Source organism: Chlorocebus sabaeus, chromosome 14 (genome assembly GCF_047675955.1).
Source record: "Chlorocebus sabaeus isolate Y175 chromosome 14, mChlSab1.0.hap1, whole genome shotgun sequence".
NCBI lineage: Eukaryota > Metazoa > Chordata > Mammalia > Primates > Cercopithecidae > Chlorocebus > Chlorocebus sabaeus.
The window spans coordinates 90,099,963-90,124,407 of NC_132917.1; the positions used below are offsets into that span (position 1 = coordinate 90,099,963).

General features: G+C 48.2%; 1 long non-coding RNA gene and 1 pseudogene across 1 annotated transcript; one reads left to right on the plus strand and one right to left on the minus strand.

Moving 5' to 3' along the window:
• The first annotated feature begins 6,316 nt into the window (after positions 1-6,316).
• On the plus strand, positions 6,317-11,643 carry LOC103241343 (uncharacterized). Its single transcript, XR_500401.3, has 3 exons — positions 6,317-6,607; positions 9,761-9,863; positions 10,615-11,643. It is a non-coding gene; the product is annotated as an uncharacterized lncRNA (long non-coding RNA).
• Positions 11,644-12,175: 532 nt separating this feature from the next.
• On the minus strand, positions 12,176-13,304 carry LOC103241344 (casein kinase I pseudogene; annotated as a pseudogene).
• Positions 13,305-24,445: the final 11,141 nt, after the last annotated feature.

Here is a 24,445-nt window from a genome sequence, read left to right on the forward strand (position 1 = left end):
TTACCACCACCACCACCACCATTATCACCACCACTACCACCATCATCACCACCACTACCACCACCACCATTATCACCACCACCACCACCACCATTATCACCACCACCACCACCACCATTATCACCACCACCACCACCATCACCATTATCACCACCACCACCACCATTATCTTCACCACCACCACCACCATCACTACCACCACCACCACCACCACCATCACCATTATCACCACCACCACCACCACCATCACCATCATCACCACCATCACCATCACCATCATCACCACCACCACCACCATTATCACCACCACCACCACCATTATCACCATCATCACCACCACCACCACCATCACCATCACCATTATCACCACCACCACCATCACCATCATCACCACCATCACCATCACCATCATCACCACCACCGCCACCACCATTATCACCACCACCACCACCATCACCATCATCACCACCATCGCCACCACCATTATCACCACCACCACCAGCATCACCACCACCACCACCACCACCATCATCACCATCACCACTACCGCCGCCATCACCATCACTGCCACCACTATCATCACCACCACCACCATCACCATTATCACCACCACCACCACCATCACCATTATCACCATCACCATCATCACCACTACTACCGCCATCACCATCACCATCACCATCATCGTCATCACCACCACCACCACCATCATCACCATCACCATCACCATCATCGTCATCACCACCACCACCACCATCACCACCATCATCGTCATCACCACCACCACCATCACCACCATCATCATTACCATCATCACCACCACCGCCATCACCATCACCACCACCACCACCATCACCACCATCATCAGCACCACCACCACCATCATCATCACCATCATCACCATCACCACCGCCATCACCATGACTACCACCACCATCATCACCACCATCACCCTTACCACCATCACCATTTATTGAGTTTTCATCTTGTGTCAGGCAAAGCAATCCACATTTACGAATATTATTTAAATGATCTTGTGAAATGGGTAGTATAATTATTTTCACTCTTTTCCAGAGTTAAATTGAAGACTAAAATTTCAGATGCTTTTAGTGCTGCACAGTCATCTATGAACAGGGCCTCTTTTAGATTAACGTTGTATCCGCATGTATTAATGTGCTGTATTAGGCAGGCCCACTTAAATCTCTTTTGTCCCCCAGTTGGTGTTTTCTGCCTCCACTGATACAAAATGGCTCTCCCAGGACAGGGACACCCTCAAAGTTCAACTTCTTACAGGGGCCTTTGCCTCTCTCAGGGGAGCTTGGAGAATGGGGGAATTAACCCTCATGGGACAGAGTGGAAAAAGGGTCTATCTTGTGCTGAAAACAGACACCTCTATGACTATATGGGGAATGGGTGCTGTACAATAGGCCAAACTCTTGGATTGATTTTTCTAGAACCAAGGAGTAGAGGTGGGGTACCAACCCTATTCCAGCTGGGACTCCAAATTCCTGTCTGCAGGATGGCCTCTGCCCAAGGTCAGAAAGGAGGAGAACCGTAAGGTTCAGGACCATCTTCTGCACACCGGCTACCAGGACCAGGAGGCTCTTCTATGCTGTGTCCATCCTTATTGTTTAACCAGAAAGGGCGTGCCCAAGCCTACAGCAGGGGCTGACGGCACCTACAGGTTAGAAAGAGATGGGGTCCATGAGGGTCCTATGTCCAGGGACTGAAAACAATCCCATGGCCCCAGAGACAAAATTACAGCTCAAGTCACCATGTTCCAACTCTAACGTCAACACAAGGGTCCCCCAATCGCCTCGCTGTAAAATAGGTGAATAGTTGTGGTTGGAGATTAAGTGGCCAAGCATGAGTCCCAGGTAAGGTGATCAACCATCCCAGTTTGCCTGAACAGAGAGGCTTCCCAGGATGCAAGACTTTGGGTTTTAAAGCCAGGAAAGTCCCAGGCAAGCCAGGCTAAGTTGATCACCCTTGCGGGGACCTAGTTCATTCAAGGGTTCAAGCAACATTATGAATAATCAAAAGGTTTTAAAATCATATGGCCCTATTGGATGTTTATTTTATTTTATTATTTTATTTTTGGTACAAATTCTCACTCTGTTGCCCAGGCTGTAATGCAGTGATGTGATCATAGCTCACTGCAGCCTCAAACTCCTGGACTCAAGCAATTCCCCAGCCTCAGCCTCCCAAGGTGTGGGCGTTACAAGCTTGAGCTAGTTCCTGGCCAGATGCATGCTGTTAATAGGGTGTCAGATTGTTTATCAATTAAAATATCTGTGGCTGAGATGGGAGCTGCAGCATTAGCCTGTAGGCAAGCCTTCCAATTTAGCCAATCTCTATGACCCTTTCCTCAGTTGTCAGTTTGGTTGGTGATGGGCAAGCCAGCAAGACCTTTGGGTTGCAGGGCTTGTATTAGCTAAACTCACTGGAATGGCACGTGGGCCTCGGCACTTGCCATGTTTAGTTGCAACCATGCCACATCAGGAGGGTTTGAACCTCTGGATTGCAAAACTGTGAAAATAGACCAGTTGTAGCAAGGCCAACAATCAACACAAATGGTGTGTAGCTGCCCTTGATGGGCTTTTGTTGTCCAGTGTTGACATATATTATTACCAAGGTGGGGTTGTCTGGTTTAATCATCTTGGGATATGGTATTAGCTCAGAATGTGATTTTTATTTACTAAGGAGAGTTTTAAAAATCTCTGTTTTTGGCAGTCTACTTGTCTATGGGAAGGGTTCTGGGGAACTAATTAAAATTCCCTAAAGGGAGTTAGAGGGAGAGTCTGGATTAATTATCCATCCTTTATAAAACAAGTATGAAGGAAGGCGTTTTGAGTGGTAGAAATATAAGCTGAAATGGGTCCTGTTCCAGACGGGCAGTTGTCTGACCCATGAGACAATCTGTGGTTAGTGGTTCCCAGAACAGTATGTGCCATCTATCAGGCCTTCAGCCCTTATTAGATGGGGCAGGATAAAAAATCCATAAAGATGGAGGAGACATTATTAAGGGGCCTCATTATATAATAAGTCCTCAGATACATGGAGGCCTTTAGAGTATATTCCTTTAAACACAGGCAAGGGCAATAGGAAGGTTCTAAAAGTCAGTGTGAGTAGTGAGTTGATCAAGGGGCCTTGAATTAAGAGAGATTAAGACCTGGGGCAAGATAGAGACCCATTTTGGAGTTTATTTTCATTTTGTTTCTGGAAAAAAGAGTCCTTTGAGGCATCTGTTAGGCCTTTCCATTAAACTGGCTACCTGGAGCCTATTGTTTAAATGAAGGTTTAATTGAATATCTTTTAAAAAGCCTAGCCTTGTGTATTATGAGAGGTGAAATGTGTGTCTTGGTCACTATCAGTAATGTGTGAAATTTGGAAGGGGTGGGCCTTCTGGTGAGGCCTTGTATTGCGGCCTTAGTATATATGAAGACTGTGTGACCTTGATTTATATTTCGGCCGTGAGGCAAGAGAGTCCCAGAGTTTTATCCTGTAGGGGCAACTTCTACGCAATAGCCCAACAGTTTATAAAAATGTGCAGTTGGGGCCGTTTGCTGACCATCTCATGCTGAGATGACCACCTGAAGCTTGGCCAATTGTGCTGGCTCTTGGGCCCCATTAGGCATCCCTTAGGGACATGCTGGCTAAGGGGTGGAAAGCAGCAACGTTCCATTTAATGCCCTCATTTTTATGAGGGTTGGAAGTGCCATCTATACAGTCTACAAACTCTTACTGCTGTTCACTCAGTTAATCCAAGAGACTTCCGGATAGCCAAGGGGTCTGAGGTGGGTGATCTTACAAGGGACTGAGGACAGGGGAGGCCACCTTTCTGCAGGTAAAGTAGACCAGAAGGTGCAGACTTGGCTCCATATAATATCAATGAGACCTTATTAGCTGTGCCAAGATGTTTGGGATGCTGCTTTCATGACCCAAAGAATAGTGGGCAGCTGGGCATGGAGTCCCACAGGCTCAGGGTCTCTGAGAGCCTCTATTTTCAGAAGAGCCCAGTATGTGGCCAGCAATTTTTTCTTTAAGGTGTACAACATGGAGCCAAGAAGGGCAGTTTTTTTGCATCAGAAGCCCCTGGGCAACTCATGGCCAGCACAGGTGGTCCAGACACTCTGGGAGGTTGGAGGAGGCTGCCAAAGTGTCTGCAGGGAAGGAGTCTCCAGGGGTACTAAAAGGAGTAGTGGCAGGGATCAAGAGAGCATGAAGTTTGCTGGTGACAGCAGCAAGGTGTGCAGCAAAGGAGACAAGTAGGCTGCAACCCCCACCTGAGCAACATCGACAATGAGGCCGGGGTTTCATTTCTCTACTGCGGAGAAACCCAGACAACACCTTCCTCCATCGGGGTTGCTCGAAAGGCACAGACAAGCCAGGATTCTACTCCAAATAATGATAAACACTGTAGAAGTGACGGGCTCCTAGGACAGGCCTCCACCATACACACCAGAATGCCTCACCCCGGGAAGAGCGGCTCCAGTAGCCCATCACTGTCCTTGCCCTAGGGTAAGCCCCAGTCTGGGCTACTGTTTAGTCTTGGAGTTTAGCCAGTTAGCTCTGTTCACTGTGAATGAATGTTGAGGAAATTTGGGTAGGGAGAGACTTGATCATTGACAGCAGGCATAGCAGGAGGCAACAGGGCTGAGCTTGAGCCCTGTGCAAGCTTGAGTTCTGTCCCAAGCCCTCTCAAGGTGGCCTGGAACCAAGTGACAAGCCAAGAGCAGTCCCCAACAAAGCTGCCCATGAGTCGGTGCCATGGCCATGCCCTCCTGCTCAACAATGCCAATTGTTTTATAAGATGTAAAAGTTCTTTTGGCAGTGGACACAACACAAAGACTCTGAAATAGATGAAAGGCAGAGCTTTTTGTTACTCACAGTTCCAAAGGAGAGCAGGCTGCCAGGCAGGGCCATGCAGGGGTGTACCCAGGGGTGGTTGTACCAGCACAATGGAGGTTTCAGGGCAGCTTGTGTATGGCAAGTAGGGTGGGCTTAGCTAGGTTTCATGGGGTCCCTGGGAATTGATTTATTTACACAAAATTGCAGTCTCAGGAGGATAGGAGCTGTCCCTAGTTGTCTAATACTTGACCCCAGGCAATTAGGACTGGTGCATAGTGGTCTGGAGAGACTGCCATAGTGGGAGCCTCCAAAGGGAAGTGGTTGAAATGTAGGCTTAACTGCTCAAGAAAGTCAACTAACTGGCCTCTAATCAGGGCCTTAAAACCGAGTCAAGACAGTATTTTTTTTTTTTAATTACATTACAACTGGTACAGGTGGCAGGGGCCTCTTCTAGGCCCAGGGAAGCAGCACCTCAGGCTGCCCACCCCTGCACACCAGAGGAGGAGCCCAGGTCTAGGCCAGTCACCAGTCATTGTAATGAGAGTCCCTGTGCCAGTTTTTAGCTCGGGCTTGGGCATGCGACACAGCCCTAGGCAGTGACAGAGTTGATTCATTCTATTTCCATTCGCACATTTATTCCGCTTGCTTCAAGCACCTACTGTTTACAAGGCACTATGCAATTCGCAGGGATAGAACAAAGTCCCTTCCTCATGGAGCTTTTGCCTAGGGAGAAAGCTGCTGCAATGGGCCAGGGTATTTTAATCACCTTACACTCACCCTGTTGGTGAGGGAGGGATTCTCATCCCAGAGATAGGGGGATGGCCCCGTACACAACAGTGACGTGCCAGACAGACAAGATGGACAAGAGTTTATGGGTCACATATGTTCACAGCTTGGGAAAGGAGGATGCAGGGGGCTACACCTGGGAACAGAGGGAACCAGCAGGTGTTAGGAGAGGCAGACTTTGCAGTATTAAGAGGATGGGGTGACCCTAGTTCCCATGTGATGATGTGATTGGCTTGTTTGAATAATTCTGTGGGCAGGCAGGGAATGGAAATGCAGGGACAAGCAGGAACCGTGCCTGGTCCCCTTGAGAAGGAGGGTGGAGGTGTGCATAGGGGACCTTGCAGTTAGCCCATTCAAGGCCCTCCTGGTTTCACCAGATGTCAAAGCAGCACCTAATATCATTGATATTAGTTTTAAGCCTTATGCCCCAGAGGACTGCTTCTGGGATGTGGCTTTTTTATGTCCTTGAAGCTTATAGTGTAAAGATATGCTTGGAGCTGCAGCAGCCTCTGTGAGAAGATGAGTGAAAAACCATAGAAATGACAGAGAGGCTGACTTGGGCCCTGAACAGGGTTGAGCTACTGAATTACTCAGTCCTGGAGGTGCTCTGCCTCCAGCGTTTCCATTAAATGGAATGTGGCACTCAGTTCCTCTCTGGGTTGGGATTCTGTTCCTTCCACTCAGAAGTAGCCTGGTCCTGTGCTCATACTGCATAATCCTGTGTGTATCAGTGGCCCTAGCTTCACAGTGCAAAGGAGCACAGAACAGATGTGGGTTCCTTCTGTGTCCGTGCATGTCTCTGTGCAGGTGTGATGATGTCTGGTGTGCATTCTTTTTGTTTTGTTTTGTTTTTTCTTTTTAGAGACAGGGTCCCGCTCTACTGCCCAGGCTGGAATGCAGTGGCACAATCATGGCTGACTGCAGTCTCAAACTCCTGAGTCCAAGCGATCTTTCCATCTCAGCCTTCCAAGTAGGTAGGACAATGGGTACACACCACTATGCCTGGATAATTCTATTTTTAGTTTTTTGCAGAGACAGGATCTCACTATGTTGCCAAAGCTGGTTTTGAACTCCTGACCTCAAGTGATCTCTCACCTTGGCCTCATCCTCCCAAAGTGCCAGATGACAGACATGAGCCACTGCGCCTGGCCTGATGTGCATTTTACACAAAAAATACGACAAGCCCCAATGTCTCATTGGAGGGTACTGGGAGGAGGAGTCCACCAGGGGGCTGGCCAGTCCTGGAGAACCAGAGTGTTGGCCTCTTAGGAGGGATGTCATGGGCCACTCTAGTAGCAGGAGAGGTCAGAGTCAGTGACCCACACTTGGCCAGATCAAAGGAAGCTTTAGAACAGGGGAGTGTCTCCTCTGTTGTCACTGATGACCTGAAGACCCAGGAAGAGTCTAAGTGCTGATGACCAAGAGGCCAAGGTGCTGGTACCAGTGACCTGGGCCACCATGAGCCACTGCACCTGGAGATAGGGGAGTTCCTACAACGGATGGCAGCCTTTCCCATGGCCAATGATAACTCTCCTGTGGGCTGGTTGGAGCTTGGGGGCTCTTCTTTACAGCCCATAACCTACATGCAAGGTCTTTTGTGTGAGGAGATCTTTGCCAGGTTTGTGGTTGGTGGTTGGAGCCATCTGATGGCCACTTCTGTCCTCCAAGCCCCACCTGCCCTTCTGAGGATTAGGGGATAGATGTGGCCATTTATTGAGCATATATTAAGTGTCAAAGGCGTTTTACTTACGATCTCTAAATCTTACAACCATCCTTATAATCAAAGAAAGTGATGCTCAGAGAGACTTAGTAACTTTCAGAAGCCCACGGAGCAAGGAAATGGTGGAGCCTGATTTGAGCCCAGATTCGTTCTGGAATGCAGAGTCTCCACTTTCCTCTGGCCACCATTCTGGGTATCCAATGCTTTGAGGAGTTGCCTTGGTGGCAGATTGAGCTGTTACCTCCTTCCTAAGCCTCAGTCCCCTCATCTGTAAATTGGGGTCACAAGAGTTCAGAAGGAGGCATCTGGTGCCCGGCACAGAGCAGCTCTTGACCACAGATGCCAGCCTCTCTGGATGATCCATCTCCTGGTCAGACTTTCTGTTTAAAAATCCACCTCCATAGACTGGCGGCAAATGAGAGGATGGAGCTCATGATAGCGGCAGGGAATCAAGCCCGAGGTCTTAGAGAAAGTGACAGATGACCCCATAGTTTCATCTCTTCCATCCCAGAGCCCAGGGTGCAGAAGGCCTCTCCCCCTCATAGCTCCCAAGTGCTGGAGCGGGAGGCACACAGGCAGCAGCGTGTGTGGGCTGGGCTGCCGATGGGCTGCAGGCTTTATGACCTGATGAGAGACCCTGGAATGTAATCTGGGCTTTCATCACTCTGCAGCCAGAGCAAGGCAGGCCACTAGACCTCTAGACCTCTAGAGACCTGTAGACTTCTGTCTGCAGCAGACTGCCAGGCTCAGAGCCCAGGGAGCCCAAGGCAGGACTGATGGGCTGGGGAGTGGGGAGGGGTGAGGCCCTGGCTCCTGCAGCTAAGCAGGCTCCAACAGCACTAGATGGGAAGCCTGTTCTAATGGCCTCCTGGAGGTAGAGGAAATGCTGTTTAGGGGCAGGAACAACAGAGGCCTAAGGAATGGGCCCGTGATGAGTCCTGTGAAGCCTGCTGACTGTTAGGTCACATGCATGAGCTCTAGTCCCCCTCTACCGCCTGAAAGCTGTCACACGTTATTTCCCGCCCTAAAGCCCAGGCTGCTCACATGGGGAGCAGGCATCCTGGTGGTACCTCCCCATGGGGTTGTTGAGAGGTTAAAAGCCTCTTTCCTATTCTGAGCCCATCCTATATAAGTGGCTAATAAAGGACAGCCTCAGCATTCGTTAACCCCCGGAAGGGCCTACCGTCTCTCCTCTCTCTGCATAAACTGCTCCAGTTGCATTCCCACCCAGTCTCCAGACTTCTAGCCTCCAGAACTGGGAGAAATTAATGTCTGTTGTTTAAACCACCCAACCCCTGGTATTTGGTTATGGCAGACTGAGCTGACTAAGACGCAAGGAGAGAGCCCACATCCTCTGATCTCCTTTGTGAGGTGGTGACAACAATGCTAAGAGCTACCCTGTTTTCGTGCAGTAGTCACTGGGCGAAGTCTTGATTAAGATGAGCTCACATCAGCTCTACCAGGGAAGCAATGCTGGCATGCCCACTGTAAGGAAAAGGAAACAGAGACACAGAGAGATGAAATACAACTTGCCCAGAATCACATAACTTGCCCAGAATCACAACGGTTAGAAAATGGCAGAGTTGGGATTTGTACTTTTGGGCTCCAAAAGTGCAAATCTTTTTTTTTTTTTATTTTTTTATTTTTATTTTTTATTATGGTGAGGTAGGGGAGGATCTCACTCTGTTGCCCAGGCTGGAGGGCAGTGGTGATCATGACTCAGGACAGCCTTAACCTCCCTGGGCTCCGGTTATTCTCCCATCTCAGCCTCCAGAGTAGCTGGGACTACAGGCACGTGTGACCGTGCCTGGATAATTTCTTCGTATTTTTTGTAGAGATAAGGTTTTGCTATGTTGCCAAATCTGGCCTTGAACTCCGAGCACAAGTGATCTTCCTGCTTCTGCCCCACAAAGTGCTGGGATTACAGGTGTGAGTGATAGTGTCCAGCCCAGAGTCCAGGGACTTAACTGCAGTGTTCTACTTTGCCCCAAACCAGCTCAGTTGCCTCTGGGTCTCAGTAATTCAAGTTTTACAATTATTATTTATATACTCACAGTCTGTGAAATTTATACAACACAAAATTATGTGAACACACTGCCAGTTCCCCTCACAGGGCCAGCGAGGGACCCGGCCAGCGAGGGCCCAGCTGCTGAGACTGCACAGCTCCACAGCAAACCCTCCCCTGCCTCGGGGAGGCCATCAAACGTTACAAAGAATTGAAGAGTAGATTTATTAAATAATAGGATACATGATGGATTAGAAAATTATTGACTAGATAATGCAAATTTGAGCCATATATAAAAATTGTGGCCCCGTAGGGATAAGTAGGCCTTATCCTGACTGGACTTTCCCTGTGTTACTCATGCTTATTCTTTTTATTATTTTATTCTACTCTGCCCACAGTGCTCTGTGCTTTGGGGTCATTCTGATTCCCTCTGACCAGTCCCCAAAAGGAAGCCTCCTTCACGGCACCTTTTGTTGTCCTTGAAGAAAGTTTTTGGTACAGGTAAGGTTAACCAGAGGTTACTCTGCCTTATAGAGTTAATATGTTGCTCATGAAACTCACAAATTCAAAAACCCAGTTTTTGCCTCAGCATTTAATTTCAGCCAACAAATTTTAAAATCATATATATGTATATATATACACACACAGATTTTAAATCTTATATCTTTTACATTTTTAGCAATCATTTTAAGGGCAACTTTATTTCTTAAGAATTTCTTAAGAATTAAATTCCCTTATGCCTTTAAAATTGTATTTATAAATGTAATAGTTTTTATTTTTCTTTTAAGTATTCCAATCATTTGACTTATTAAAAATCTTCCTGAATATTTAAATAATTCTTACGAATCTAATACATGAAATCTAGAAATATGATGTGTTTTAAGTTCTTTCAGGCCTTCTAATACTGTTTATATATTTAGGACATTTTAATTGAAAATCATAAATCTTAGCTGATGACATATTTTAAACTAGAATATAAAAGGTGAATTTTTACTCCATTAGGGCCAATTTCTTTTTTTTTTTTTTTTTGAAGGAATAAGTAACAATTTTATAAATGAAAGATGAATATGAGATTTGTTCAAAATAATTATCTTTCTAGCCAGTCTTTTTGTTTGAACCCTTCTTGAAAATTCTGGCTAGTAAAGAATGTGACAAAATTACATGTGTGTCTTTATGGCTTAAAACAAAGCATACTTGAAAAGTGGAATGGGCTTCCTTTTTTACAGAGTTTTTTTTTGTTGTTCATATGCAGGCACTTCAAAAGACTATGGAGGCAAAGCACCTGACCCATCCTTTCCAAAATATTTTTTAATCATCAGAATTACACTAAAGAGTAGGAAAATTCCAGAGAATCAGCAAAGTTGAATACAAGAGACTAATGTACACAGAGGGCATAGAGTGACCCACTTTTTATTGCTGGGTATCTTTTTTTTTTAATCAAAGAGCAAAGTAATCACACAGACACCATTGCATGGCACATCCATAGTTTTCTGCTTAAGGGAGAATGTACTCATTCAGCAGTAGGTTTCAGTGAGATTTCTTTAGGCTTCCACCTTACACATTGCAACAAGATTCACAATCACTACTTCTCCTTAGTGTATTTCTTTATAACTCCAACATATGTCATTTCTCAAAGTATTCATTTCTTGCTGTCTAACATACATTCTTATTTGGAAGCATAAAGTTATATTACACGAATATTTTGCATTTTTAAAAATAAGCACTTTTGCCACTTCTGCAACACAGTGCTTCACATAGTGGTGCAATAAAAGCAGAGCACATATTTACCACACTACTTAAGATTCATTTTACCACTACCATCTGCCAAACCCATATTGCTTTTTCCTCCATACCTCTGGGCAGTGACTGTACCATGATTTCACAGAGAGAATGTTAGTATGACTTACGAATAACAGTACCATCAGTAATACTGAAATCAATGAAGATGACCCAAAATATGAACTTCTCAAGGAGTAACTTCTTTTAAATATTTGGGCAACTCTGTTTTCTCTGTTGTATTGTCCACTGAGAAAAAAAAATCCTGTTCGATTATGCTTTTACAGAAGTTATAAAAAACCAGATTAGGTATATAACTGGTTGACACTTAAGATACTGTACTGCTTTCTACAACAGAAGAACTTCCGAAAAATGTTCTATAGAACTATATTCATCAATACCACCTCGTTGGTCCATTCCATTCATTGATGGGCAAAGCACTCATGTTTTGACAAAACTTTAAAGCTTCCATAAAAGTTAAATTAGAAAAAAAAAATGAAAATGAGCCAACCACAGAATGAAGTATGAAAGTATGACATTTTTGTTTCTAAAAGTGAGTCCTTGAAAATATATTTGGTCACTATGCTGCAGGATAATTAAGGAATCAGAGAGACCAAGGGGTTGAGGAGGAATTGTTTAATTATTTAGGTGCACTGACCCAGTAGGATTAACGTCCAAAGGACTGAGCCCTGAACAAAGAGTCAAGCTACCTTTTAAGCATTTCGTGGGGTGGGGGGAGATCTGTGCAGGGGGAGGCACATTACAAAAGTGAGAAACAAAGCCAGTTATTCAATTAAGACATGCATTACATTATTTCTTACTTTTCAAGGAACAACATGTTTTACAACTGGAGATGATCTGTCTGGTGACCTTGCAGCTGCACAGCTAGAGAAACAGGGTCTTCACAATGCCTGGGAAAGGGAGAGATAAGGCTCACTAGCCACAGAAGGAAAAACAGGCAGTTTATTTTAAAGGACTCCAGCTCTTTCTCTTCCTCAAGGGGAACTGGGTTTTCCTACATACAACTGAGTTTTTTGCTTACACATTCTTTGATTTCTTTTAATTCCTGTTCCACCTACAGAGATGATTTTAATTACAAGACAGCAGATGAACATGTAAGTAACTCCCCAGGATCTGTCTGTGTCCAGAATCATTTGTGGCGCTGTATGGTTTTCCTTTTCCTTCATTTGAAAAAACAGCAGCACTTGGTTTCATCCATTACTTCTACTTCAGTAGGGGCTGTGATGGGTGCATTTGAACGTCCTGCGGTGGGGGTCATCTGTGTTCAACTCTCCATTTGTAGAACTTACAACCTTGTTTTTGGATTGTTGCATCTTATCTCTGTGTTGATGTGCTTCCCTGTTTGATGACAGAGTAGGATCTTGCTGAACCGCACCCACTGGAGTAGGCAACTGTTCACCAATCCAGTCATATTCATAATCAAACATATATCCTTTTCAATCAAACAAGTCAATAAAAAGCTCTTGTAAGCAGTCGCAGTCTGGTTTTTTTTTTTTTTTTTTTAAATCTAACCTTCTTACATAACGAAGATACGTTGCCATTTCTGGAAAATTTTCACCTAACACTTCTATTGGTGTAGCCCATTTTGTATCTCCAATTTTCTGATACCTCTCTTTTAATGTGTCAGCCTTTAAGCCTTGCCAAGGAAGACTGCCTCTCAGAAAATACATGAACATGTGACCTAAAGCTTCTAAATCTTCTCTTCTACTTTGTCCTTTTCCTAAATGTGTGTTTACGCTTGTATATCTATCTGTTCCCATAGGGACCCTATGTTCACTGTATGGTATGTGTTTCTTTGTCTCTGGATCAATATATTTCTTTGCCAAACCAAAATCTATAATATGAATAACTTGCTGGGCTTTGTTTCCTGGTCGTCCTATTAAGAAATTCTCAGGTTTTAATCTCTGTATATCAAGTTCTTTGAAGGGACATATTCCATGAGAGAAATCAGTTGTAGAGGTATCACGAGAAGTATTTTAAAAGAAAATGTGCTGTCACACAAGTCAAACAAATATTCCAAACTAGGTCCCAGCAGTTCCAGCACCATAGCATTGTATTTACCACAAGGCCAGAAATAGTAAACTTGAGGTATACGATCTCCAGGTCCTAACCGCTTATAGAATCTGTTTTCCAAATGTACCTGTGGTGCTTTGATTTCATGGGCTCCAGCTTCATTGCCGCATATTTATTTGCGTATAATTTTTTCCCTCAGAGGCGCGGCCACGAGCAGCGGGGTCGGTACCCGGCGCGGGCTGAGCCCCTAGCCTGTCCGTAAGCTCCCGAGGGGGCAGTGGCGGCCGCACATCTCACCCGCGGGCGGCGGACGAGGAAAGAGAACCACGCAGGGAGCCGGCGAGCGAGGTAGAGGGGAACGAGCGAGAGAGGGAGGTAACGCAGCGCGGCTCGGATTCAGTCCCTACACTGCCGCCGGTGCTTCCTACCGCCGCCGCTGGCCCGAGAGTCGCCGCCGGAGTCGCTGCGGTCGCCACAGATGCAGCCGGGAATGAATGTAAAGGGCGCCTCGCTTATCCGGAGGTCAAGCATGCCATTGCCTCGGGCATCTGGATCGACGCCGGACCGGGAAGTGAACACAAGGAAAAAAAATTTAAAAGGCACTACGGCGCCGGGTGAGGTGGCTCACACCTGTAATCCCAGCACTTTGGGAGGCCGAGGAGGGCGGATCATGAGGTCAGGAGATCGAGACCATCCTGGCTAACACGGTGAAACCCCGTCTCCACGGAAAATACAAAAAATTAGCCTGGCGTGGTGGTGGGCACCTGTAGTCCCAGCTACTCAGGAGGCTGAGGCAGGAGAATGGCGTAAACCCAGGAGGCAGAGGTTGCAGTGAGCCGAGATCACACCACTGCACTCCAGCCTGGGCGAGAGAGCGAGACTCCGTCTCAAAAAAAAAAAAAAAAAAAAAAAAAAAGAAAGAAAGAAAAGCCACTAGGATCAATTTCTTTTAAACGTGACGACACCTAGAATTTGTGAATTATGTGCGAACTTACATGAAGAATTAGTATTATTTGGGGTTTGGCTAGTTCTCAAATAATTCTGTACTTTATTCTAAACCTTCCTGGGCCATAGTGACTCAGAGACAGGGAGGAGAGGGATGGGCAGTGCAGAGGGGAAGCTGGTGGTGGTGACCCTGGGGGACTGGCAGCCCTCGGTCAGGCGGACGGTCAGGGCACAGGCTGGGCACAGAGCAAGACATCCAGGGCTTATTGAAGGCTACTGGCCAGAGCTTGCTTCGCTCGCTGCTTTTTAAACGACTGTAATAGAAACAGGTTGCCTTAAGCCAGGCTGGGAGGGGGTTTCATTACACCTGCCTTGTAGGGATTCTGGGATCCGTTATGAGGAAACACTACAATGTGTACACTATACTACAGTCACATGGAAAGATGTTCAGATACACTCTATAAATATATACATATGAAAGGGAGTGAGTCCTTTTTGCTTTGCATGTGTGCAGTAGATGCTTAAACGGAAAGTTCAGGGGAGGCAGCCAGAGATAACGACGCCACGTTTCAGGAGGTGTCAAGGGAGGAGGGCCAAGTACAATCTATTAGAAGCTGAGGACCGGGTTCTCGACTTGACCATCTGAAAGCACAGAGGGTGTTACCGCGCAGGTGCACAGCTGTGCCGAACGAAATTGTTCTGTAACAGAGACTGGCGCCCCTGCCGAGAGCGGAGCCGTCTCCATGTGCTGGATCACAGCCCCGTGACGTCAGGTGTGTCACGCGCTTGCTGGTTGATGAGGCCCACAAAGGGGAGATTGGAGATGGCCGCGGAGCAGCTCTGCTTTAGGATACACTTATAAGGGAGATTTTGGCAGAACTGGGCGGGCGGTTGTCATGGGAACCCCCACATCCACTGTGCTTCTGACTTTCCTCAACATTAGCGTCTCCTTTCCTGTCAAATATCCCGAGAGGGCTTTGCGATTAATTGTGTTTTTCTTCTGGGGCAACCACCTGCAAAATCTCCCTGGAGGGACTGGGGAAAACGCTTCGCAGGGCTCCTCAAAGCTCACTCTCATTAAAGGAGGGAAGGCTGAGAGGTGGGCCTCAGAAAGAACTTTTTGGGAGCCAGGATCCATCCCGAGGGGAGGGAGACGGGTGCGGCTGGTCTACTTCATCTGAAGTAAAGGCATTAAGGAGCTTGCTTGAAGAGTTTAACTGGGACCCGCGCAGCTTGAGGGACATAGGACTGGCCTCAGATCCAAGCTTGGACAAGCCAGAGAATGAACAAGCTATTCATGGTGGCCAGCTCTCACGTTGGAGCCCAAGTGGATCATGGGAAAGAAGAACCAAAATGTTCACATCAAGGAGAGGCCAGGTAAGAGAGTGAGCTGGTCCGAGGTGGTGGCAGCTCCTGTGGAAAGGGACCATCTGAGGGGCTGGAGGTGAGGCTGGCTGCCCAGGGGCTGAGGGAGTAAGCGACCAAGCTGATCAGAGCGCCTGCTCCCTCCCCAGTGTCTGCACCCAAAGGTCGCAGTGCAGCACCTGGAGGGCAAGGGTGGTGGGATGAGGGTGAGGGAGAATCTCCACAGAAGTCAGAACACCTGTCTGAGAAAGAGGCCACCTCCACCTCTGCCAGGGCCAGACCACACCGCAGACCCCACCAAGTGAAACCGTGCCTACCGCCGTTCCCTCCTCCCTTTCCCGTTTCCACACTGGGAGGGTTAGAATTGCTTTGACAAGAAGACCTGAAGAAGACTGATGCAGCCTACCACGCCGGCCCTTGGCTGCAGCAGGCTGGAGCTGGGGTTGGGGACTGGCAGAAGAAGAGAAGGAGACTCAACGTTGGATCCAGTTTTTATCACCCAAGAATTACCAGACCACCTGCCCATGCTTTCATCCAGAACAGTAACTGATCCAAACAGTAAAGAGTTGGTGGGAAATTTACAGGCAGCTGGTTCTGATGGCCCCTGTCATCAATGCATGGTATAGTCTGTTGGGAAAATGGGAAAGTAACTTTCCTTCTCCTCTCCCACCCCCTTAAATGCCAAGCAGAGCCCTCCTTCCAGCCCTGGGAGAAATCTCGGCTCTCTCCTCATGGCAGCAGTGTCCAAGAGAAAGATGACCTGAGCCACAGTGGCTGCCTACTTAAGTTTACGTGCTCTAGTGGCTCATTAGGAAAATAGAACAGGTAGAATAAACTTGAATAAGTATTTTATTTAACCCCAAGATATCTAAGACATTATCATTTAAACATATACATTAATAGAAGAATTTTTTAGATATGTTACATTCTTTCTTTCTGTGCCATTTCTTTGGTATTCAGTGTATATTTTACACTCATAGCACATCTCTATGTGAAATGAGATCAGCCTCATTTCGAGGGCTCAGTAGCCACACGTGGCTCTCAGGTATTAAGAAATGTTTTTGTTGTTCAGGTCTTAGAAAATCCAGTGCGGTCTGAAACCAAAGCTGCAATCTTCCAATCCAAACATCCCCCTCCCCAACCCAGGCTTAGAAACCTTCGTAGAAAGGGCAGCCAGTGGAGGGCTTTTCTCTCGTCCTCATTTTACCTTTTCTTCTATTTAATAACTGTTCTTTTGGCCCCACCATCTCTCTCCACCCCTTCTCCTCCGCCCAGGGCCAGTGAGCAGGGGAAAAGGCTGAACCCCGGGCCTCGGGGGCTCTCTGGAGTTCTCTCTGCCAGATTGTGCCCTGAGCAGTCACATTCTCTCATGCCGTGGTGCTTTTGTGATGGGGACCCCATCCGTGGTTCCTTGATGGGACTCTCCCTTTGCTGGCTCTTTGCACTCAGCTCTGGCCTGCTGGCTGTCCACACACCCAGGATTCCCCTGGTGGGGGGACTCACCTTGCCTGTCGAGGCCTTCCAGGCCCTTGGAGATGCCAGTTTGTGCTGCTGACCCTGCTGCCCACTCTTGGCTTATTTTTTTTTGTGTTTTTAGTAGAGACAGGGTTTCACCATGTTGGCCAGGCTGGTCTCAAACTCCTGACCTCAAGTTATCTGCCAGCCTCAGCCTCCCAAAGTTCTGGGATTACAGGTGTGAGCCACTGTGCCTGGCCTCAGTGTTATTTCTATAAACAAATGAGAATTCCTGACGCATTTATATCAGCCCACTTCTTATCCCCCCTTTTTGCCTTTAAAAAACTGCTTGTAACAAAGACCCAATGAAGCTCATTTCCAAGCTTACTTGGGTCTGAGTCTTCCAGGCAACTGTCCTCACTTTGGCTCAAGTAAACTCTTTATATTTTCTGCCTCAAACTCTTCCTTTTAAGTCAACACGTACTAGTGCTGGGCCCAGAGCCAGAGGTGGCCTGGAATCAAGCTGGGCCCTTCCTCAGCTGGCCAGCCTTCCCTACAGCCTGGATAGCCTTGGCTGTGCATGGTGCATGGCCCTGAAGGGCCACCAAAGCTGGACCGGGTCCTGGCGGTGGCAGGCCAGTCTCTTCCTCTTTGTACAGATGGGAAGCTAGAGTGAAAGGAACTAATCCCCCATAGTGCAGGCCAAGGAGAAAAGGAAAGAAGCAGAGAACACCCCTTTTCCCCTGAGATGTAGACCATGGGTTGGGGGTAAGGACTGGGAGGGCTTAAGAGCCAGCCATGTCATCCATCCCTGTAGCCTGGCTATGGCTTTTGCAAGTCCCCATTCCTGTCAACAGTGTGAGTAGAGCACTCAGAGCTGAGGTTGGTGGGGTCAGGGGAGGATGCTGGGCATAGGGAAGGGCAAAGATGATAAAAACATCCAAGAACCAAACCTCTGCTCATGGAATCTCATAGTCTTGTGGGGGAGACCAGCACTGCATGAGTGGGTAATGCAGCACAGCACAACATGCACCCCGGGTGCAAAGGTGCCCAAGGAGGCAAAGATTAACTGCATGAAAGGGCTGGGGGGTTGAGAAAGACTTTGAGATAAAAAGATAACAAGAGTTTTTCATGTAGAAAAGAAGAGAAAAGAAGAGGGCTTCATGTTCCCAAGGAGAGGGAATAGAATGTCCACCACGTGCATGGATGCAGCAGCAGCGCTGAGCTGGCCACAGCTGCTGTGCTGATACTGAACCATCATGGCTGGGCGATGTGGGTAGCAGGAGCTGCAGCTGGACATACGGCAAGGTCATACCTGCAATTAAGGCCTGGGAGGTCACTTTCCAAAAGGTTTGTACTTTATCCTGAGGGCAGCGAAGGATTTGGGGCCAGAGATGGGCTGAATCTGACCATGGCTGAGAGACTGGCCCAAGTCCTTGGAGATGCTGCCTGACTCTGGGATGCAGGTTCCGCAGTACCCAGTGGTGAGGGCGTGGGCAGGGCCTGGGAGGTAGGAGGAAGAAGACCAATTCCAGGTCCATTCTGGATGTCGAGTCTCTGAATCAGGCCTGAGGGAGGACCAGGCTTTGGAGGGATGACTCTGGTGAACCTTCGGAGGAAGTGGAAGGTGGGAAAGCTCACTTCTACCAGGCTGCAGTGCATTCAGCTGCATGTATTGTGAGCTGAGCACAGTGGGGAACGGATTTTGTCATCTTGGACTTCTTACGAAGTTCAAAGAGGTGGCTGGTGTTGGTCGAACAGCTGCCAGCATCTGGGCTTCTATTTTTGCCATCTCTTTGGCTGTGAAGTCCTTGTCCCAGGCAGGAAGAGGAGGTGGCAGTGTAGTGGATGTGGTGGCACCCTGCCCAGGTCACTTGTTCAAGCCAAGCCATTCTCTACAGCTGCTGGGGAGAGCAGCTGCTACAGATGCCTTCACCCCTGCCTGGGAACTACTGGCTAAAGTGAGAGACGAAAGCTCTGCCCACTTGACTCAAGGCAGGGCAGCTGCAGGGCCAACCAGCTCCAGAGCTCCCTGCAATGTCAGCCACAGCCTCACTTGCAAACCTCATTGCCAGCCAACTTTTCCCACTGCCCCATCTTGCCTCCCTCATCTGTCCCAGGTGCATCTCCCAAAAACCTCCCCAGTAAACGCATGCACAGGGCTCTCTGTCTCAGAGTCTGTCCCCGGAAAGTCAGTCTAAGACAGCAGTTGTATCTGACCACAGTATCAGGAAAGCAACCCCAGCCCTGGAGCATTCCTTGGCTTCTCTCTCAGTGGCCAGAATTGAGCCCTGGCTGCAAGGGAGGCCAGGCACAGTACAATCTCAGGAGTGTGCTAGCAAAGGAGAAGGCAGGAATAGGTGTCAGGGGCACTGACTGTCACAGAAGTTTCAGACACTTAAAACTGCACATTTAATTTATCACAGCCCAGAGAATGAGAAAGTGAGAAGACAGAATGCCCCGGGACAGTTAATGTTCCTGGGATGATGTTTTGCATGTTCTGATGAACTGGGTCTGTCCTTTGAAAACTGCTTATGGCTAAGGGCTGAGATGAGGAAGAAAAGGTTGGGAAATACAGAGGCTGACATTTAAGAAGCCTTGATCTAAGTGTTGACTGCAATGTGTTCTGGATGTGAAATCTGGGCTGTTTCATCATCTGTCCGATGAGGATGTGATGCCTCTGAGGAGTGGCTGTGACCCAGCAAGGGAAACCGCATTGTCATTGTGCTGAGCAGGGCTGACGATGGCCAGGCAGGAATGAGGCCGGGAGGAGAGGACTGGGGAGCAGGGTGGAGTTCCTCAGGGGCTGTGTCAGGCGAGGCAGGGCAGGGAGGAGGCAAGCCAGAGATACTCCACCTGGCTAGAATCTTCCACAGGTGTGACCCAAGGCACAGAAACTGGGGTGGAATGAGGGTGGACTCTGGTCAGTGGGATGCAGTAAAGTGGGTTGGAACCAGTGAGCTGGATGTGTGGCCCTTCAGGGGATAGAGATCCTAGATGTGGACTCAGAAATCAGTGTGTTTCCTGGACCCTGCTGGCAAGTAAGTTAGAACAGAAGAGGCATCTATGTGGGGCCTTGACTCACCCCAGATATTTTGCCACTAATTCCAACATTCTTTCTCTGAGAACACAAACATACATGGGAGGTAGAGGGCTTTACGATCCCATTTTACTCCTATACACAGAGTCCTGGGCCACTGAATCAGTAAAAGTTCATGGTGATTAAGCTTCTGCACGGGGGTGGTCCAGCATCACCATGGAAACATCACACCCTTCTCCCAGCCCAGGAAATGATGGAGGGTGACGGGTAGCCACAGTGCCAGGAATCAGGCTTGGGCAGAGGTACGTGCAGCACTGGAGATGACTGATGGAGGGAGAGAGAGGCTCTGGAGCTAGGGAGCTCATCACCTGCTGGTGTCCCAAGGAGGACCAGATCTAAATGAGTGAATCTAGCGGCACAAATTGGGATCTGAGCTCTGAAGATTTGGGGGAGGAACTGGTAATGCTCCCTCACAGTCCCTCCCTTTGAACAGGAGCTCGCCTTTGACTCTCAAGTCCAGCATCTAGTTATTACTGAGACGTGCTTCCCTGCACCTGGCTGTGAAGCAGGCTCGCCTCCACCCCGGCCCTGGGCCCACGTCCCACGCTGACCTCCTGCCCGAGGCCCACTCTCCTTTGCCCACCTCCAGAAAACCTATGCTCTGACCGCCCCTACAGCTCCACTTGCTGGCCCAGAACTCTGCTCTGAGCAGCTCATCAGCTCCTTGTGAATGTTCAGACCTCCTCCAGCTCTTCCTGGCTAACACTGAGCCTCTGATGTTTCTTCAAAAGCCTCACAAGCTCAGTGGGCCCCAGCATCCTCTTCTTACCCTGCTCTCTGAGCCTGATGCCTGTGGCCCCCGACTTCTTCTGCCTCCCTTGCCAGTCATGTGCAAAGCCACCCCAAAGGCTACTGATTTCCCTGCCTAGCTCATGGGACATGCATTTCTCCCTTGTCTCAGCCACTGGCATCCCAGGCCAGGACTCCTCATGGCTTCACTTTTCCACTTCTGCCTGCCCTGCCCCTCGAATCTGCTCCACAATTTGGGCAGGGCAGGCAGAAGTGGACAAGTGAGGACACTTCTCACTCATGGGGAGAACACGACCGTGTTGTCCCACGTTGAAGCTATGTGATGGCTCTGCTCTTTTCTCAGGGTAGGGCCATCACCTTCAATACCTTTTGGGCCCTGCCAACCATCCCAGCCCCACTCTGCCCCACTGTCCACTTACAGGCTACTCATTCAGTCAGTCAGTAAACAAATATTTTTTATGCATCTGCTTTCCTTCAAGAACAACTGTGGGTATAACAGTGAAGAAAATATTCAAACATTCCTGCCCTCATGGAGCTTACATTTGAGAGATAAGAAGCAGATAGCAGCAAGATAGATGAGTAACACATACATGGGTTAGATGGAGGTAAATGCCCGGGAGAAAATGAAGCAGGGAAGGGGAAAGTGGAATACCAAGGTCTCAGGGGAGGGGACATCAGGGAAGGCCCTGTCAAGAGGACAGAAGGAGGCAGGAGCCACCAGACTGTTATCCCTGCCAAGGTCCCACATGATTGCATGTCTGTGTGCTCACGGGCAGCCAGGAGGGTGGTCTAGCTGGGGCAGCTGACCATGGGTGAACAGCAGGGGGCCTTGCTGGGGACAGGCTGGGTCATGGAGGCCCCAGGGGTCATTGCTAGGCTTGCAAATTTAGGAAGTTAAACTCACCTGATGAGGAAGGAAGGGAGGCAGACAGGCTGGAAGGCAGCTCTAATATCTTGTGGCCACCCAAGAGGGTCACAGTGCTCCCTGGAACCCAAAACTTACTCTGAAGACACCCCACCATGAACCCCTTCCTCCTGCCATGGCCACATGAGACTGCAAGAGCCGCCAAGCTGACATGGGGCCTTCTGGCCACAGTGACTGATCCAGGGATGGGAACAGATGTAGTCTTGCTGTTGGAGTCCTTCCTTGGAAGTTTTCAAGGTAGGATTCAGGATGGTCAGGCCACTCTGATACAGTTTGGCTCCATGTCCCCACCCAAATCTCATGCTGTAGCTCCCATAATTCCCACATGTTGTGGGAGGGACCCAGTGGGAGATGATTGAATCATGGAGGTGGGTCTTTCCCATGCTGTTCTTGTGATAGTGAATGGGCCTCATGAGATCTGATGGTTTTAAAAATGAGAGTGTCTCTGCACAAGCTCTCTCTTTGCCTGCTGCCATCCATGTAAGATGTGTCTTGCTCTTCCTTGCCTTCTGCCATGATTGTGAGGCCTCCCCAGCCACGTGGAACTGTGAGTCCAATAAACCTCTTGCTTTTGTAAATTGCTCAGTCTTGGGTATGTCTTTATTGGCAGCGTGAAAGTGGACTAATACACACTTCAAAGAAGGAATGTGTCACTGTGAGCTCTGCCATGTGAGGGTGCCATCCCACAAGGGAACGAGAGGAGAGCTGGCTGGTAAATGGCAGACTCAGGAGGCCCCAGGGGACCTGAAGCCTGGGGGTCCTGCTCTCTCTCCACCCTGTGGCTGGACCATCTCGCCTGTGGTCCCGCAACCAGTACATTATGCCTCTAGTGTTCTGCTATTGACACAAAGGACACTAGAATAGTTCAGTCATACTGAGGGATGTGGGCCCCATTCCAAAGGCAGTAGGAGCCATTGACGGATTTTCAGTAGGAGAGAGACACCTGTTCCAATTTGTGTTTTGGAAAAAAAATTCTGCAGACAATGTGGGCGTGTCTAAGAGAGAGGAAAACGGGGGTGGGAACGATAGAAGGTAAAAGAGGATCCCTGAATGTGGGTGCACATGTTTACAGGGACAAGCATCCCTCTCCCCTGCCCCCATGGCTCCTTCTACTTGAGGTCTCAGGGTCTATACAGCACAAGCAGTTAGGCCTCCTACATTAAACATCCTCCAGCCAAGACTTGTGGTCTGCTTCCAGCTCACTCACCAAGGCTCCCATGTTAATGTAGTAGTTTCTCAGGTCCTGGGCCTCAGACACAATCGTGACGTGTACTTGTAGGACAGCAGCACTCATGTACAGAATGCCAGTGGTTCCATGGTACAGGCTGTCCTGGAAATGCAGAGCAGAGCCACGCATGGCCACATCACTCAGGTGAGCACTTTCCTTTTTGGCTACATAGCTGTAAAGAATGAGCAAACGAGGCAGACCAGCCCCACAGACTCCTGCTTTTCTTGTTTGCAGTGTGATTTGGTTTGGCTCTGTGTCCCCACCCAAATCTCACCTCAAATTGTAATCCCCACGTGTTGAGGGAGGGACCTGGTGGAAGATGATTGGATCATGGGGGCAGTTTCCTCATACTGTTCTCATGATAATGAGGGAGTTCTCATAGGATCTGATTGTTTAAAAGTGTGATACTTCCCCATTCTCTTTCGCTGCCATGTAAGGATGCCTTGTTTCCCCTTCACCTTCCACCATGATTGGAAGTCTCCTGAGACCTCCCCAGCCATGCAGAACCGTGAGCCAATTAAACCTCTTTATAAGGTTTATAAAGAGTTTATAAATTACCTAGTCTCCGATACTTCTTTATAGCAGTGTGAGAACAGACTAACACAGAAAATTGATGCTTAAATCAGGCACTACTATAAAGATACCTGAAAAGTGGAAGTGACTTTGGAACTGGGTAATGGACAGAGTTTGGAACAGTTTGGAGTACTCAGAAGAAGACAGGAAGATGTGGGAAAGTTTGGAACTACCTAGAGACTTGTTAAATGATTTTGACCAAAATGCTGATAGCGATATGGACAATGAAATCCAGGCTGAGGTAGTCTCAGATGGAGATGAGGAAATTATTGGGAACTGGAATAAAGGTCACTTTTGCTACACTTTAGCAAAGAGACTGTTGGCATTTCACTCCTGCCCTAGAGATCTGTGGCACTTTGAACTTAAGGGAGATGATTTGGGGTATCTGGCAAAAGAAATTTCAAAGCAGTAGAGCATTCAAGATGTGACCTGACTTTTCCTGAAAGTGTACAATCATATGCATTCACAAAGAGATGATCCAAAATTGGAACTTATGTTCAAAAGGGAAGCAGACCAAAAGTTTGGAAAATTTGCAGCCTGACCATGTGGTAGAAAAGAAAAACACATTTTCTGGGGAGAAATTCAAGCTGTCAGCTGCAGAAATTTGCATTAGTAACGAGAGGCCCCAAGACAATGGGGAAGATATCTCCAGGGCATTTCAGAGATCATCACAGCAGCGCCTCCCATCACAGGCTCAGAGACCTAGGAGAGAAAAATGGTTTTGTGGACCAGGCTCAGGGCCTTGTTGCTCCGTGCAGTCCAGGGACACAGCACCCTGTATCCCAGCTGCTCCAGCTCCAGCAGTGGAGGCCAACGTACAGCTCAGGCCATTGCTTCAGAGGGTGTAAGCCCCAAGCCTTGGCAGTTTACACATAGTGTTGGGTCTACAGGCATGCAAAAGGCAAGAATTGAGGTTTAAGGACGTCTGCCAA